The following is a 19,020-nucleotide window of genomic DNA, read 5'->3' on the forward strand; positions in this document are numbered from 1 at the left end:
CAGGTTCACGGAATTTTTACGTTGTTAGCTCCAAATTAAAAACTGATGGTTTTTACCCTAAATATTTCATCTGGAACAGTTGTAGGAGTTGCAGTATATAAAGAATAACCATACATTGTCTCAAAATATAAATTTTATTTGTACTCGGCTTAAAACAGGATAGAAATGCTTGGCAAAGCCTCGCTTTCTACCAGTTTCTAAGCCTTGTACAAATAGAATTTATATTTGGAGACAATGTATGTTTATTCTATGATTAAATGTAGAATTTCTCCTTTATTCTTCGTGGTCATGTTTTACTCTTAAATTGATAAACTATTTAAAACTTACATTTTGTAAGTTTATGAGGATGTAAGATCTCTAATATGATTTCAGATCAAGGGAAGGTTTATATCAAATAGTTGAAATGTTATGCATCTTGATGAAGAGGCAAATTAACTGGAAGATTATTGCAGGCTGATGTATTCTCACTTAAAACTAAGTTTATTTATAATTTACTTTACTTAACATAAACTGTCAGAGATTTGGGAGTTCATTATACCAAGTAATCTTTTGTTGAGTAAACTTTAATTTCAATACTTTTAATTTTGACAGGAAAACTTGACCTTGATTGACCCAGATGAAATGTACAGATACTTCTAATCATCAGATTATCAAGATACATCACAGATTTTACGGCTCTTCGCATCAACGAATTTCACCTGTAAACCAATTACAGAAAAAAGGTAGGTTGTGTAAATTACAGTTTTGGTATAATTTTCAATTTTCCAGTTTAAAGAGGTGAATTGAGGCAAGAAAAAAGCAATTTACCAATTTTTTGGTAATTGAATGAATTAAACGATAGATGATGTGGATGATACTTGTATAACGATAGGTACGTACGTTGTGTTACAGGATGTGGATGATACTTGTATAACGATAGGTACGTACGTTGTGGATGATACTTGTATAACGATAGGTACGTACGTTGTGTTACAGTATATGTATTGCTAGAGGAAGGGGAAATACAAATCTCAGTTTTGTAAGTTTACCTAGTCTAAAGTTATCACTGGTATTTATTCTACAATTTGTATTATTAAACTGTCTTCCAGTGGTTATTATGTCTACAGTACAAGATTGTTGTTTGATGAACTTCCAGTCGCAAATATTTCATGCACATTCTGGATTTTTTACAGATACTTGTGTACTGAATATTAACCTAAAAATGCATGAAGTATTTCGAATAGGAATTTCAGCACATTTTTGGCAAATATGCCAAGCACATGTTGTTTTTGAAATTGTTTTGTAAATTTGATGGAATGTTGTAGCATAAAAAATCTTTTCTCCTGAGTATATAACAGTCTTTAGATTTCTTTGGACTTTCAGATTAGTTACTAAAAAATGACAGGAAAGCTTAAAAGAATTTCAAAATTTTGTTAAAATTTCAGATTAGGATCATAGGTGTAAGGTGTCAGATTTTAAGGGTGATATATTTCCATTATAATTTGTTCAGTGTCACTTGACAAAATAGAATTATTCAGGCAATGGCAAAATGTATTGTATTTAAAGAAAGTGATATACTATCAGTTATGATCATACGATTTTGTAGTAAATTTCAAAGTGTTGTATCCACCAATGAATCTGTTAATGTTGTTGTTATCATTTTGTATCCACCAATGAATCTGTTAATGTTGTTGTTATCATTTTGTAAATATAACCAGCTGCTGTGCCTGGTTAAACATGTAAAACTGATTTCTTATATGTAAGTTTCAGTTAAAGACATGATAACATGACAAAAAATCTGTATCAGCTTGCAATAAAACCAATGTTTTCAACTTTCATCAGACATTGCAAAATAGTAGAAAGATATTTCCTTAACATAGTTTATAACTTAAATTGGAGTCTCTTTGGTGCCTATGAATTGTGTGTGCATCTGCTTGTTTGTTATCTATATCAACCACACTTGCAATAAAATGCATTAGTATTAAAAAAAACAACATACTATAGATTCTTTATCTACGTATTCTTTAAGAACTTAAATAGTTCTCGTTTAACTTTTTTTTTTTTTTTATCTCATTGTTTGTATTGTATTATGAAAAAATTATTGATGTTGTAATGTTTATGCCCTTTGGGGCCCATAATTGGAAATAAAATATCTTATCTACAGCCAGTTTTCAGAAACTGAATGATGTACAGTCATTCTGAATTCAATTATATGCAGATGCATCTTTCAGAGACTGACCATTTGCTATAAATCAAATCAAATCAAATCAAATATTTATTATTCCAATCATGGTCCCACAGGGGGTATTTAAAATTAACAATTATGATAGTATAAGCAACAAACATGAGACATTGTACAGTATATAACGTGACAGATATTATAATAGACAATGAAAATAGCATTAATAACAAACATACATTAAAAGTACTCTTGAGTATTTTTTTCTTTTTTCCCTTCCTTCCTTATGTCCAGCAGTGTAAAAATAAAAAAAAAAGGTATTAATAATAAAGTTTGAACAAACTTAAACTATAAGATGAAGGTCGTATGCATCATGATTCCAAAGCTTCATTACTTAAATCAAGTTTAATGTCCGAGTTCAGATTTTAAATACTTAGTGACTTGCTACAATCATGAAACATTGTGTAAGGATTTACCCGCTAGGGGTGCTGCAAGTGCATGATATAACATTCCACAAAAAATAAGTCACTTTTGACCTACATTTTATACTTTTCTGACATATTAAGTTAATGTCTGACCTCTAATCACCAAGTTTAATGTTAGGATACATCTAGGAGAGTATATCAACAATGAATAAACATGTTATGGATCTCTGATTTATGTTAAATTTAATTTAAGAATACAAGTTTTTATTTATTTTTTGCCAAATCCTTGCCAATTTTTGCAGTAATAAAAACATCATATTGTTTTTTCTTCTAATTTACAGTAATGATCTTTCAATGGTATTTGTAAACCCAGTGTACCAAAATAATTGATTAAATGTTCCTATAATTGAACACATGTGAAAGACTTCCAATACATATAAATATTAGCTGTGGCATGATGATGTCATTTGTTTGTGACTTCATTAGAGTAGAAATATCTGTATTTCAGTTTTAGAAATATTTTGGTTTGATTGACAAAGAGATTGAGTCAACAAGGATTCAAAACAGTTGTTTGACAGCAGGTAGATAATTTAGATGATGATAACTTCTCAGTATGTGGATGTAAAGGTCAAGATGTATTTTGAATTCCCATGTTGTTGTGGTTAGTGCCATAATACATGTCTGATGTGAATGTTAGAAAAGATTTACTGCAAAAAGAATTATCTTTGACCTGAACTAATAAATCATTGTATTAGTTCCAGCTTTAATTTAAGTAAAATTTTCAAGATTTAATTTTTTACAAATTGCAGAAAGTTTGAAATATATTAAATTTAAGGGGCTTTTTTGTCATAACTTTAACTTCGTTCTTAAATAGGTTGAGAGCTTCAAGCTCAAATATATGTCTATAGTTTTTTATCTTTTCTCTTCATTTTCTTACATCTTTGCTAATTGAAATACTTTTATCCTTTCATCTTTCAAAAAGTTGAATTAAGCCCTAATCTTTTAATGAAGTACACCGAAAAAAACAGGATGTTTAATGATTTTTATATTCTTAATGTATTTATGACATAACCTATTAGATTTATTTACATAAGTTTGTTTCCAAACTTAACAGTAATGTTAGAACCAGTACATGTACCAATTACATAACATATTTTACCTTTACGTTGGCCTAACGTTAAATACCTGTACACTGAAGTGTTACAGGTGTAATTGTCTTTGAGTAAAAATCACTTTTTAACCTAATTGTAGTACCTGTCATTTATACACACCTTCGGAACTTTATATTGTGTGATATATATCAAAGGTATGTGCAAAATATTTTGCTTACAATTTTTAAAAATTAGTTTCACAGAAAAAAAGATTACATCCTGTTGTACCATATGCGTAAATTTTAAGTAATTTCACTCTGGTAAAGTTTTTTTATTTAAAAAAATCTAAACATATTTTTGCATTAAATCTTCTCTAATGTTTACACTGCCATGTTACAGCACTAAGTACAACAACATGGGAAATTTTTTACACCTTGACCCTGTACATGCACATGTTGTATAATTGCTTACATCCAGGTCATTTGGTCTCTAATGGATAGTTCTCTCATTGGCAATCATACCACATCTTATTTTGATATGTATATATATTGACTGTTAGTTTATTTCATTTCATTGAAAGAATTTGGAGAACATATTTACTCCTAAGTTTGTTGTTCAATTTGTAAATAGTTATTAGATTGGTTAACCATGAAGACAAATCATAGGTATAAGAAGGGGGTAGGAGAGAGCATAGATGGTTTATACATCTTTGGAGAGAGTGTCATCTTGAATTTGATAAATAAATGCTGAATCCTGAATTCCCCTAAAATAAAACATTCTTTAACAGATCCAGAAAAATTAATCATTAATTCCCAAATTCCCACAAAAGTAAAGACCCAATTCTGACTTCTCAAAAGAGGTCCTTTCGCCCCGGGTCCCTTGTATAAGGTTGAGGTTGATTTAGATTTGTAACCTGTTCAGTCTCCAAGATGCTTAGAAAAGAGGACCAGGCTTTCAGACTAGTTGAGATTGATTGATTGAGTTTTGGTGTTTAGTGCCACTTTGAGCACACTTTGTTATAAAGGGATAACTGATACTTATTATAAATAAGGAGATGTGATATGTTTTCCAATGAGACAACTATCAATATCAAATAATGATAATGTGTAGTTCTACATACACAGCATTGAATAAGCAAGTGGCAGGTGGGCTCGACTCCAATCTTAATTGACTACTAGGACTGACAGTTCTGGGCATTAAACACCAATCAATCAATCTATTAATCATCAGGCCCTACTAATTATTTAACATTCATAGAATCTTCTCAATATAATAGGTTAAGAGGTTAAGCAATTGGTGTGAGTCCAATCCTATACAATATATTCTATATAAACATGCAGAATTTGGTGATATCATACTTGCTAGTAAAATGAAGTATTCTAAGAAAGAAAGTGTTAGCTTATTGAAACAATAAATACTTATGGCTACTTAATGACAGTATGTTAAAGAAGGCCTCAACAGTTATTCATACTATTTTTGAAACACACCTTGAAGACAATTTGTATAAATGAATATTGTAGTCCTGCTTAATATGATGTAAGTGTATGACAGAAAACCACAAGTACATATTATGTGGTGTATGGTTAATATATCTCAGTGTATAAGGCATGCTGCCTTGTGTACTGCAGATTTATTGCATTTTGTGGTTTCCAAATTTTGTAAATTTAGAAAAAAATTGTTCTTTGTTTGATACTATGTTTTGTGGTTTTGAAACCAAAATCCATGAAATTAAGTTCCCAAGGAATAATAATAAATCTACAGTACATCTATCCCATATACTTTCCCCTAATTTCTACAATAACATTAATCATGGAACTTTTGCACCAGTTCAACCTGAGTTGCTTCTGAACGTTGAACTTAGAATTTCGATTCCTTGAGACTTGATTGAAAACAAATTATTGATGTTACCTGCCAGTTTTGTAAGAATGTAGTTACAATCATTGCCAGTGTGTTAATCTGAATAATTCATCAGTGATAGTTATATGTTACTATAATTTACTTCTGTTTACCAAAATAACTTTACCAAAAATCTCTGGTATTTAGTGATTTCTAGTCAGAAAAGTAATAAAAAAGATGCAGTAAGGAATTGTGAAGGTTACATCTTTTAAATGTGTGTTTTTTTCAATATATATTTAAGAAGTCTGTGTTTTAATTTTGTATTTTTAAAAACGGCAATAACAATAATGGTGACCTTTTTTTTTGTTAGTTTCTATGTCATTTGGTCTAGTTGAGAGTTGGCAACCATACTACATCTTCTTATTTTTTTATTTACTAAATAAATATATTCAAAATGTGTATACTATAACAAACTCGAAAAAAATATGGCCCATGACTTGATATAGACTCTTTTCATAATGCAGAAAATTTTCTTCTTGTATTACAGACATGTGTAAATACTTCCTTTAGATTTCTGAAACCTTGGGCTAATAGCTGAACACAAAATTCAATTCAAAGTAACAACTTCCAATCCACTCAGAGCTGCAGATAACCAAAAGAATATAAAGGTTAGAAAACGTGTCCATTTTATAGGAAGTTTTAGAATATTGATCCATGCAGCAAAATGGTTGTAAGATAATTGAAATTTTTATATTTCATGAAGATAGCTCTTTAATACCCTTTAAGTATTGTGTCAGAGCCAAAACACCCAAATCCATAAAAAGACCAACTAAAACACTTCACTGACTCTACTTAGCTCGATATTGTGTTACACACAAAAAAAAATTCACTTCCAAAAACATGTTGGTGTATAGTTGACTTAATGTTTATGTCTTGGCTGGAAGCATTAAAATTTGAATTTCAGCAGTAACTTTTTTCATATTGTTGAAAGGCACATTTTGCAAATTTTTTTGCAAATTATTCAAAGCAGGAGGGATATACAACTTGAACTCTGTTTACTAAAAACATAATGTTTTTTGTGGCCTAATGTAGCACAGTTTTTGTATCAGTTCTATAAAGTATTGACAAGTCAGACAGAATTGATAGTTAGGTGTTATAAAAGCCTAGTAATTGTCATGTTTTGATGGACTGGTCTGAATAACTAATTAATTTGCATACTATTTTCCCATTACAAGTAATAACATCCTGTCAATGTTTCAGAAAAAAAAACAGTAACTTTTTGCATAACATTCACATATATTTTAACATGCCATTTTGTCCTTTGGATTAATAAATTACGTTTTTAAAATCACATATTTTTGTGCTCCTGCAGCTAGGCAAAGGGTGCATTAAGTGTTAACCTTGTCTGTCTGTACGTCTGTTCGACTGTCTGTATCTACGTAAGTCCTTCCCAAAATTGGATTCTGTTCTCTTTTACTTTAGTTTGCCTCAACCAAATATTATGAAACTAATACACAATGCTTATTACCATAAAACACAGTTCAAGTTCGAATTTGGGTGGCACCACTTTTACAGTTCTCTAGTTGTGTCCCTTTATAACATTATATGCAAGCGGGGGAATCATCTGTGTCTCATGGACACATTCTCGATTTATTTTTACATGAGACAGCAACCTATTTCAGTTCTTACTTTTAACTTGATTTAACCTACTAATGTGTCTCACAATCCCTGAATTTTATGGGTCGTATCATCAACCAAAGTCAGGTCATTCTAGCTGACCTTGACTTTGACCTTTTACCCCTAAGATAGTAAAATCTTGTCTGAATTGTTTCTGACTCATACTTTTTGTACTGTAAAACTTAAGTTGCATTATAGGAAGGTGATTTGTCATTAGATTAGATCATTGCGGCTTTGAACTTTGACCCCCCCAAAAAAAAAAGTTGATTGATCTTTAATATTGATACAGGGCTCACAATACTTCAGATTCATAGTGAGAAGTGGTGAGATTTGAAAGAGAAGTGCTTGTTCCCTCTTGGCACTAAAATGTTTGGTTTTTGTCGAGCCTGCGACTTTTGTCGCAGAAAGCTCGACATAGGGATAGTGATCCGGCGGCGGCGTTAGCTCACTTCTTAAAAGCTTTATATTTTAGAAGCTAGAAGACCTGGATGCTTCATACTTTGTATATAGATGCCTTATGTTACGAAGTTTCCGTCTGTCATATGTCCATTGTCCTTGACCTCATTTTCATGGTTCAGTGACTACTTGAAAAAAAAGTCAACATTTTTTGTAATGTTAATTTCTTTCTTATTATGAGTAATAGGATAACTATATTTAGTATGTGCGTACCTTGCAAGGTCCTCATGCCCGTCAGACAATTTTCATTTGACCTCGACCTCATTTCATGGATCAGTGAACAAGGTTAAGTTTTCGTGGTCAAGTCCATATATCAGATACTATAAGCAGTAGGTCTACTATATTTGGTATATGGAAGGATTGTAAGGTGTACATGTCCAACTGGTAGGTGTCATCTGACCTTGACCTCATTTTCATGGTTCAGTGGTCAAAGTTAAGTTTTTGAGTTTTGGTCTTTTTTTCTAATTCTATATGCAATAGGTCAACTATATTTGGTATACGGAAATATTTTATGATGTACATGTCAGTCTCGCAGGTTTTATTTGACCTTGACCTCATTTTCACGGTTCATTTCTCAGTGTTAAGTTTTTGTGTTTTGGTCTGTTTTTCTTCAACTATAAGCAATAGATCTACTATATTTGGTAAAGGAAGGATTGTAAGGTGTACATGTCCAACTGGTAGGTGTCATCTGACCTTGACCTCATTTTCATGGTTCAGTGGTCAAAGTTAAGTTTTTGAGTTTGGTCTTTTTTTCTAATTCTATATGCAATAGGTCAACTATATTTGGTATATGGAAATATTTTATGATGTACATGTCAGTCTCGCAGGTTTTATTTGACCTTGACCTCATTTTCACGGTTCATTTCTCAGTGTTAAGTTTTTGTGTTTTGGTCTGTTTTTCTTCAACTATAAGCAATAGATCAACTATATTTGTTGTATGGAAGGATTGTAAGGTGTATATGTCTGTCTGGCAGGTATCATCTGACCTTGACCTCATTTTCATGGTTCAATGGTCAATGTTAAGTTTTCATGGTTAAGTTCGTTTCTTGGATACTATAAGCAATAGGTCAACTATATTTAATGCATAAATTGATTGTAAGGTGTACATGTCTATCTGGCATGGTTCATCTGACCTTGACCTCATTTTCATGGTTCATTGGTCAATGTTAAGTTTTCTTGGTTAAGACTGTTTCTTAGAAACTATAAGCAATAGGTCAACTATGTTTGGTTTATTGAATGATTGTAAGGTGTACACGTATTTCTAGTTTGGTTTATCTGACCTTGACCTTAATTTCTTGGATCATGTTAAGTTTATGTTTTACTTGTAGTAAAGCTTTATATTTAGGACTATCAACATAAAATCAATGATTAGTAAAGAAGGCGAGACATTTCAGTGTGTGCACTCTTGTTACTATAGTACAAAGGGCAATATGACAATAATGTATCTTATTTCATGGGTGGATTCAGCCTTTTTTAAAAGGGGGGTTCCAACCATATGTCACTATTCAAAAGAATTGATCGTCAAAAAATCCGATCCGTAGTTCGTACTAATATTTTAATGGCGGACTAAGAAAATTTACAAAAATAAACGATGTTTGACAAGCTATTTGGAAAGGAATATGACTTTTTTAATGCAATAAGTGGATTAAACATTAACTAAAGGCAATTTTCATCACGTTCTAAAGAAGTAACAAACTTATTTTGCCGACAATTAGAATGAATTGATGTATGCTCTCGAGTAACAAGTACCGGAAGTGATACAAAAATTGTCTTTATGAAATAAAATACAACCAATTGTAAAGTCAATGCTTCCATCTGTTTTCTAAAGAAATAAATTGTTTGTCTTTGAAGTTCTTTACTTATAAATGAAAAATTGCTGTATCATTGACTTGGTCAAAATTGAAAATTGCCGATGACGAAAGCGACTGAAAGCGAGTACTGTGGACAACAGGGCGACTAGATAATCTTTTGACGGTCGGGCAAAGCGAAGTGACGGACGGGAAAGCGACTTTGTTTCCCCAGTCGCCTGCTAGCGTGAGCCCTGTTGATATGACTAAAAGCCAAAAAACTCAAAATGTCAAGGTCACAATACTGAATTTTAGAGCAGCAACTAAAATGCATGTACTGGGGGTTATTAGTCCAGCTATGCAGACAGCTCTAGTTTATTCAATGTATTAACCTAAATGAATCTGCACACTTTATATTTAACTTCTTATATTTTATGGCACGATATAGCAAAGTGTGCTGAAAGTAGCTTTAAAAACCTATGCAATCAATCTGACTGGTTAAATGTCTTTCAAGGTCCTGCATTAAAGTAGAATTGAAAAAAACTAAAAGCCTTTACTTATATACTGGACATTACAGATGTTCCCTTCAAATTTAAAAGTCACAATGGAAATATCAGAAATGTCACAGTGCTTAAGTGACTTGTCAAATCAATAAAGTTCAAGTTTTTCAAAATTTCAGGTTAAGTATCACAGAATAAATGTTTGAAAATTTTGCCTGTTTTTGGTATAAAAACATGGCTACCAGATAATGAGAGAAATATTTTAGAATTAAATCTGTTGCATTTGTATTTAACATTCATGAATAATTCATTAATACAGTAGATTTAATGATATTAATATGTTCTATGATTATTTACAACCTAGTGTAGTGATGTAACACGGTGATAAGGTATTATCTGATGTTTTACTGTCATGTATTACGATGCTTCAGGGGAGGATAAAGAATTACACTCAGCATAAATATAGCATTACATCGTTATTACAAACAATAGGTGTAATTATATCACCACTGTTGACTTAGTCTCAGTCCTTAATTGAAAGAATGATTAATGAGTGATTTATATTCTCATTTATCCCCCCTGAAGTTTGAGGGTGCAATTGTAATACATTTCTTCTCTTAAACCAAATTACATGTATCTTTTTGGACCAATTTTAACAAGATAAAGAGGTTTTGTGCACTATGAAAAGAGTTTGTTCCAACTTCATGGGCCATTAATTCAACAGTTATTAGTAGAAATGTTTGTTAGCTAATAACAAAATTACATTGTCAATGGTATACTATTCTTCTATATACATGTATATACTACATGTACTATTATGTACCAGTTGCATAAAAATTTATATAAAGAAAAATTCAAACAAATCACGTCATAAAAAGTTGATACCCCCTGGAAAAAATGGGTTTTTTTTGCCAATTTTGTTACCTTCTTTTGACCCTCAGGCAGATGAGTTGCTGGAAGGGGTGGTTTTTTGTGTCCTGCATAGCGAGTGGTCCTTGGGGAGCAACTTTTCATCCACAAAGATACTATTGGAAGATAATTTCCTTACTAGTAGAATTATCTACAAAAGATCAGTTTGGTCAAAGACAAATTTTACCAATTTTTTTCCATTTTGCGTAGATACAGAGAAACTTTAAATAACAAAAATTATCAGCAAGACAAGGTCTACAAATTAAATAACATTGCCAAAACTGTCAAGACGACTCCTTATTGGAGTTATTGCCCTTTAAAGACTATTTTTACCATGTGTTTGCATCTTTGCCTAATATCTTAAAAACAATAATAAATAGATAAAAACTTTAAATAGCCAAAATGGTCAGCAAGACAATATCTACATATAAATCTGATGCCAATATCTTCAGTCCACTCTATATTGGAGTTATTGCTATTTTTACCAATTTTTAGTGTTTTTGCCTATTATCTTCAAAACTATGAAAGATAGACACTTTCAATAACAAAATTGATCAGCGAGACAAGATCTACAAATAAATCAATTTTTGCCGAAACTGTTAATAGACTCTATAGAAGTGATTGCCCTTATAAATGAGGATTTTTTTTGTACCCCTATCTTTGGGGGGGGGGGGGGAACTGAAGAAGATAGAGAGAAACTGTTAACAGAAAAAAATGATCAGCAAAACAAGATCAACAAAAAAGAAATTTTTGTCAGGAATTCAATTCTAGTCTAGGTGAGTGACACTGGCTGAGGCTTTACGGCAAATAGTTTTGGCAACCCAACATTTCTAGGTCTGATTTTTCACTCCTTTGGTCGTTAAATTTCACTTGAATGCTTTCACTTGTTGCAGAAGATTGGGCACCCCTCCCCTTTTTTAACTGGATTTCCAGAAATATCCGTTATTAGTCCCCTACCGACGAAGTCGAGGGGACTTTAGGTTTGCACTCCGTCCATCTGTCTGTCTGTCCGTCCGTCAGTCTGGCAAATCAGTTTTCAACATTTTTTTTCGTCATGCTTAAAGATATTGATTTGATAATTGGTATATAGTTTTATCATGACATGTTACAGATCAAGTTCGAATTTTGATTTGGTCTGATGATTTTGTGCAGAGTTATGGTCCTTGGACTTAGAAAATTCACTCAAATAATCAGTTTTCCACACTTTTTTTTCGTCATGCTTGAAGATATTGATTTGATAATTATACCCCCGCTTTAAAATAGTGGGGTATACTGTTTTACCTCTGTTTGTCCATCCATCCGTCAGTCCGTCAGTCCGTCCTTTCGTCCCATGAAAATTTTTCGTCGCATTTTTCTCAGGAACTACAATACAAGGATTTCTGAAATTTGGTTTCAGGGTTTATATAAGTCGGCTATACAGTGTGATGCTTTTTCAGATTGATCACTCAACACCTTCCTGTTTACCAAACACTTACATCATTTTACACAACACATCCAAGTTGAAAATTTTTGTCACATTTTTCTCAGGAACTACATTACAAGGATTTCTGAAATTTGGTTTCAGTGTTTATATAAGTCAGCTATACCATGTGATGCGTTTTCAGATTAATCACTCAACAACTTCCTGTTTACCGTCAAATATTTGGGCTGGGGGTATCATCAGTGAGCAGTAGCTCGCAGTTTCACTTGTTGGTATATAGTTTTATCATGACAAGTTACTGATCAAGTTTGAATTTTGTTCTGGTCTGATTATTTTGTGCAGAGCTATGGTCCGTGGACTTAAAAAATTCACTCAAATAATCAGTTTTCCACAATTTTTTTCGTCATGCTTGAAGATATTGATTTGATAATTGGTATATAGTTTTATCATGACAAGTTACAGATCAAGATCGAATTTTGTACCGGTCTAATTATTTTGTGCAAAGTTATGGTCCATGCTTGAAGATATTGACTTGATATTTGTTATATAGTTTACACCATGACAAGTTATAGATCAAGTTAGCATTTTGTTCCAGTACAATGAATTTTTAACTGGTAGGGGACTATGTATTGCCATGCAATACTCTCAGAATGCTTGTTAATTTGGTGATGTACGGCAGGGGGCGGTTGGGTGGCCCGGTGGGCAGCTGCCAAACAGTGTCCATGCAATTACTTGAAAACGCTTTCATGAAATCTGTTCAAATTTAGATATGCTGTTTTCTGTAACTAAATGAAGGTAGAGTTTGATTTTCAAATTTTAGCTTTTATCGTTGTTGAGTTGAAGACCTTTAGTAGCGAAAAGTGATACCTAGATTGATTTTTTGCCTTTCCATTTCTGAACCCCACAAAAATTCATTTATTTTTTACTTGATCTTGTTTGGGGGTCCAGAATTGCAAATATCATTTTCATGCAGGAAAATTTGGTTTGCTGTCAATCTGACAGCCTTTTGTTTGACTATGGAACATTCTGGTAGGCCAAAAACCGAAAATATGTTAAATTAGGCACCCACATGGTAAGGGTTAAGAAGACATGATTGAACTTTATAAGTTAGGTATGGCTCTTTAAATATGTTCAATCAAATTATGAAAACAAAATAAAAATCCTTGAGCAAAACCAAGGAATGATAAAAAGTATTTATTTTGGGAAATATTCTCTGTAACAATTTATTATAAAGATCATCAAACAATGCAGGAAGAAAACTGTCATGCAGATAAGACATACATTTAATAAATATCTATGGTTTTTGTAAACGTTTTAAAGTTTGGACCAAATCCAGGCCACTGTAAGGACAAATATGTGAGAAATCCTGAATTTCATCTAAATGCAGTGTCTGAGTTCATTAGTAAACTTTGATAGACACTAATTAGTATGTAATAGTAACACCTCCACATTCAGGCTTTTATGAGGTAATTACATTTTATAGAAACTATCATATTAACAGAATTTGTTACATCAATTTTGTTTAGTTGATGTAATTTCATTCCAAAAATATGTTACGTCACAATTTTGTCTGATTGTGTTGAATCTGAACCTCATTTTTGCTGAAATGTGTAATTTTTTAAGACATTTTTTATAATTGCAGACACCTGAGAACAAGGGCCACACATTTTGAAAGGTGTTGGTAGCTGGTTCAACTTAAAGAGGTATGAACATGATCTTTGTAATGTAAAATATAATATTAAATATGGTGAGCTTTTGCCATCACTTGACGTACTTTCCGTTGTCCATCCATCCATTCTTGGTCATAATTTTTTTTTAAATCTTCTCCTCTGAAACAATGACTGGGCCAACTATTCCCAAACTTTACCTGTTGATTGAATGTTTCTTAAGGAGTCTAGATTAATACTTGTATCCAGGGATTTGATCAATCATCAAACAAGGCTGATGTTGCTAAAAATTGAACCTTAAAGAGTAAAATGCAGTTTTTGGGAAGTTTGCTATAGCAATACTTTCCTAAGGTGTCGGCCTCTAACTTCCGGTGACAGACTATCGCAAATGTTCTGCTCCAAGATAATGTAGTACTAGTGTTTGAATACTGATTCTAGGAAGATGCTTTTGAAATTTTGAGTCCTTTTGAAAAGATTACAGCTTGAATAAAAAAGGAATGAATGTTCACCGACAATTCAGGTGAATTTAACTTCATTTTGAAAATGATTATTACAAACACTACTTCACGGATTTTCCATGCGCTGAAGAGAAAATCAAAAGAAATCTAAGCAAGACATCGTTTCATTCATGAATATTTCATGAATGAAAATTTTCGCGCGCAATTTTTACTATGTACAATATTTACAAATGTTTAGTATTAAATATAAAGTAAAAGCCTGAGTGTATCGAAAGAATCCTGATGACTGACATTACTGAATGCAACGTACTTTTTAACATGTTTATATTTTGACCAAGCCGTCGGATAATTAACAAGTGATAAAAGTTTGATTGAACAATTATACACAGGTGACAGAAATACTCGATTATCATATGGCTTATGTCACACGCCAAGGATGAGTAAAAGTAAATACCAGCTATGATAGAAAAGTGCATGTTTTTGTCAAAACATCGATCAGAAGGTTTTGATGCCAAAAACATTTGAAAACTTTTGAATTCTGCTATTTAAATACTAGCTATTTCACATTCCAATGTGAATTTAAGGACCTTCACTCGTCCAGCATGCACAGTCACGTGGATCATACTGACAGCTGAAAACATTGACTCAACGACAGTTCGTACATATCACAGCCCATGTCCTCAGTGTTACGATTAACAATAACATTTGGACACAAATCGTTACAAGTCAGTTTCTACTTAGAATAACTCAGTGTATCAAGACAAGTGCTGTAGCAACATGATTAAATAAAATCTGTCCATGTAATAGCAAAATGACTTTCTTACTCTTAGTGCTAGTCCAAATAATTATGATGAACCAAAAATCTCAAATGATATTGCCTCAATGCTAAATTTCACAGCATCAACTTTAAAATGTGTTACAGGGTTATAAGCACCTCTATGAATCTAGTGTTTATAAACTTTTTATTCCTTTCGTCATACTACTATTGTTATGTCCCCACCGTATTAAGTTTTACCCTTTTTCTTCTGTTAGTATGTACATCCCTTACTTGTACATACATCCGTACATCCAAAAATTAGTTTCTGTTCTCTAACTTTAGTTTTCCTAAACCAAATTGTATGAGACTTATACGCAATACTTATTTCCACAAAACACAGATCAAGTTGAATTTTGGTGGCATCGATTTTACAATTCTAGAGTTATGCTCCTTAACAAATGGAAAAGTTGCTTGAATTTTTAGTTTACGATCTCTAACTTTAGTTTGTCTCAACCAAATGTAATGAAACTTATACACAAAGCTCATCACAAAACACTGTTTAGATTTGAGTTTTGGTGGCGTCAGTTTTACTGTTCTAGAGTTATGCCCCTTTCCAAATTTAAAAATTGTGATTGTTGTTGAGCCTTCGACTTTTTTCGAAAAAACGAGACAGCGATCCTACATATTGTCGGCGGCGTCCACAAATATTCACTCTGTAGTTAAAGTTATTGAAATTTTAATAACTTTCTTAAACTATCCTGGATTTCTACCAAACTTAGACATAAGCTTGTTTATGATCATACGATAGTATCCAGAAGTAAATTTTGTAAAAAAAAAAATCCATTTTTTCAGTATTTTACTTATAAATGGACTTAATTTTTCTGCCAGGAAACATTACATTCACTCTGTAGCTAAAGTTTTTAAAATGTAATAACTTTCTTAAACTATCCAGGATTTGTACCAAACTTGGACAGAAGCTTGTTTATGATCAAAAGCTAGTATCTAGAAGGAAATTTAGTTAAAATTTTGTTCTTGTTTTTCCGTATTTTACTTATAAATGGACTTAGCTTTTCTTCTAGTTAACATTGCATACAGTCTGCAGTTAAATTTTTTTAAAACATTTATTAGATTCATAAACTATCCTGGATTTTTACCAAACTTGGACAGAAGCTTCTAACAATCAAAAGATAGTATAGAGAGGAATATTTTTATCAACTTTATTCCTTATTTTTGTTGAGCCTGCGATTAACAGCAAAAGTAGGCGAGACACAGAGTTCCGCGGAACACTAACAAATATTTTTCAATTCCGTGCTCTAACTTTAGTGTGTCTCAACCAAATGTTACGAAACTTATACACAATACTTTTAACCACAAAACCAAGATCAAGTTTGAATTTTGTGCCGTCATTTTACTGTTATGGTTAGGGTTATGCCCAGTTACAAATGGAAAAAAAATACTATAAAATCATAGGCCCTAGATATGGCATGGGCACATAAAGAAATTTAACAGAGCTTATTGTATATTTGATTATTTTAGAACAACAGTTTAATGTTTCAATAGAAAATATCAAAATTTAAATGACAAACAATGAAAAAAAATAATTTTTGATAATTGCTGAAAAGAAAATGGTTTAGTTAAAAACACCAAAGCTGTGATTAAATACATATTTGAAATAATACACATCTATAACCTATTTGAAATAATACACATCTACAGTTGCAAACTTCCCAGAGGTGCTATCCAGCACTTTGATTGGGCTTACATCTCTAAAACAAAAGTAGATGAATTAAGCGCTTTTCAAAAGATTTTTATAGATGGTTCTTATGTTGCACCAGTGTTTAAGGTTAAGGGAGGTTTGGGTGCTGCAAACATGTTCAACCCTACTGCATTCAGTATGTTCGTGTCTCACAGTCAGGAGTCTGTGATTCAGTGGTTGTCGTTTGTTGCTGTATATCTTATTTATTTTTTGTACATCATTAATCGGCCGTTAGTTTTCTTGTATGAATTGTTTTACATTTGTCATTTGGGCTTAAAGCTTGCTGTGCGGTTTGAGTTTTGCTCATGGTTGAAGGCTGTATGGTGACCTAATTTAGGGAGCTACCATTTGATTTTTATGGGGGGGGCTAGGATGAAAAATTTTGTCCTGCCTTTTTATTTTTCCCTCTATTCGTTCCTGCTTTTTTATTTTTCACTCTATTCAGTCCTGCCTTTTTTTTTTTAGTTTATCCTAACTTTTTTTTACATAAATTGTCATCCTGCCTTTTTTTTTTGCAAATAATCTCATCCTGCCTTTTTCTTACTCAAAACTCCTGTCCTGCCTATTTTTTTCAAATTTCATCCTAGCCCCCCTCCCCCCCCCCCCCCAATAAAAATCAAATGGTAGCTCCCTTAGTTACTAATTTGTATGTCAATGGTCTCTGGTGGAGAGTTGTCTCATTGGCAATCATACCACATCTTCTTATTTTTAATAATGAAGGCTTGTAAAATGGTTCTTATTTTCTATTTCATTTTTTATCATTATTAACTTTGTTAGAAAAGGGGAAATAGTTTATATACAATTTTCAGTCTCTTTATGCAAACCTAAAAAGCCTGTTAATAGTGAACACAGTATAAAACAGAAATAAATGTTAAAATTTGGGTCTGCATAGAATGTTATAAACTCTGACTATAGTAGTTGTCATACAGTATATGATATGAAAATAAGGATATGTGGTATGATTGCCAATGAGACAAATATCCACCCAAGTTCAAATGAAGTGGATGTATGCAATTATAGGCAACTGTATTGCCTTCAATAATGAATTAAACCCATACCGTATAGTAGGCTTTAAAAGGCCCAGATATGAAAAATATGAAACAATTCAATTGAGAAAACTAACAGCCTTATTTATAACAAAACAATTTATGAAAAATAAAATATGACAGACATGAACCAATGACAACTACTGAACTACAGGCTCCTGACTTGGGACAGGCACATATAGAATGTGACGGGGTTAAACATATGCCTGCATATACTACTCAGAATTCATTAAGTTATATCCCTTACATAATCATGAAACGTGACAAAAATCATCTCTGATACTAAAAGATATGTCTATAGCATAGTAGTTATCTAAGAATAATAATTATATAACATTCTATAGAGAAGCATCAAGTACATGGCGTATTTGACTGCATTCTGTGTTAAGTATAATCAGATGTTGGCTGCAGATTCTGTCACAAGTTTTTGGAAATAACCACATTATTTTCAGATCATATACATGATACTGTGTAAACGATAGTATGACTAAATCGCTTTTATAATAGTACATTGCTGTGTTTATGTCCTGGGATTACTGTCAGTTTGAGGCGTGTATTTCATTCATGCTATAATTCTGATGTGTATTGTAAGAATTTATGAAAATCATTCGGTCATTGGTCTGACTAGATAGTCATCAGTCCTTGTGGTCATAACAAAATGGAGCACGATTATCGTACTTGACTCAGAATTCAACCAATCAAAATACTGGATTTGGTGTTTCAAGCACAAATTTTGTACTCCGGTTACTGAGTATGGTTTTATGACTGAGGGCCAGGTACTGCATACCCCCAAATATTAATTTCTGAATGGAGTACTTTATCGAAGGCTTTAAGGTTAAATATCTTAAATAGTATTTTTAAGTTATGTATCATGTTAAAATGTCATATTACAGACAAATTTGAAGTTCTAGAATATTTTATATTTTTCTTTACTACTATTTCGTACCTCTCTTTTTTCAACATAGCAGATGTTAGTCCATATCAAAACTAAGGTTCATGTGTTAGTTTTTGAGAGATATGGGGGTTGGTTTGTAAAAGTTTGAATGCATTGCCCAAGAAAAAAGCAAAGGGGTTACA

The 19,020-nt window shown here is 32.1% G+C and overlaps 1 protein-coding gene across 4 annotated transcripts in view; it reads left to right on the plus strand.

Annotated features, from left to right (window-relative positions):
• The first annotated feature begins 592 nt into the window (after positions 1–592).
• Positions 593–19,020, plus strand: part of LOC127706342 (trichohyalin-like) — an 80,986-nt gene continuing 62,558 nt past the window's right edge. For 2 of the 4 annotated variants that reach the window (XM_052210894.1, XM_052210902.1), the window contains exons 1-2: positions 6,058–6,178; positions 13,902–13,962. The gene's annotated coding sequence lies outside the window, so the exon portion shown is untranslated. Of the gene's footprint in view, positions 723–3,872; positions 3,890–6,057; positions 6,179–13,901; positions 13,963–19,020 lie in introns of those variants that run through there. The other 2 variants (XM_052210895.1, XM_052210896.1) reach the window with 2 other exon arrangements.

The sequence above is a fragment of the Mytilus californianus genome, unplaced genomic scaffold, assembly GCF_021869535.1.
Source record: "Mytilus californianus isolate M0D057914Y unplaced genomic scaffold, xbMytCali1.0.p SCAF_6, whole genome shotgun sequence".
NCBI classification, from domain to species: Eukaryota; Metazoa; Mollusca; class Bivalvia; order Mytilida; family Mytilidae; genus Mytilus; species Mytilus californianus.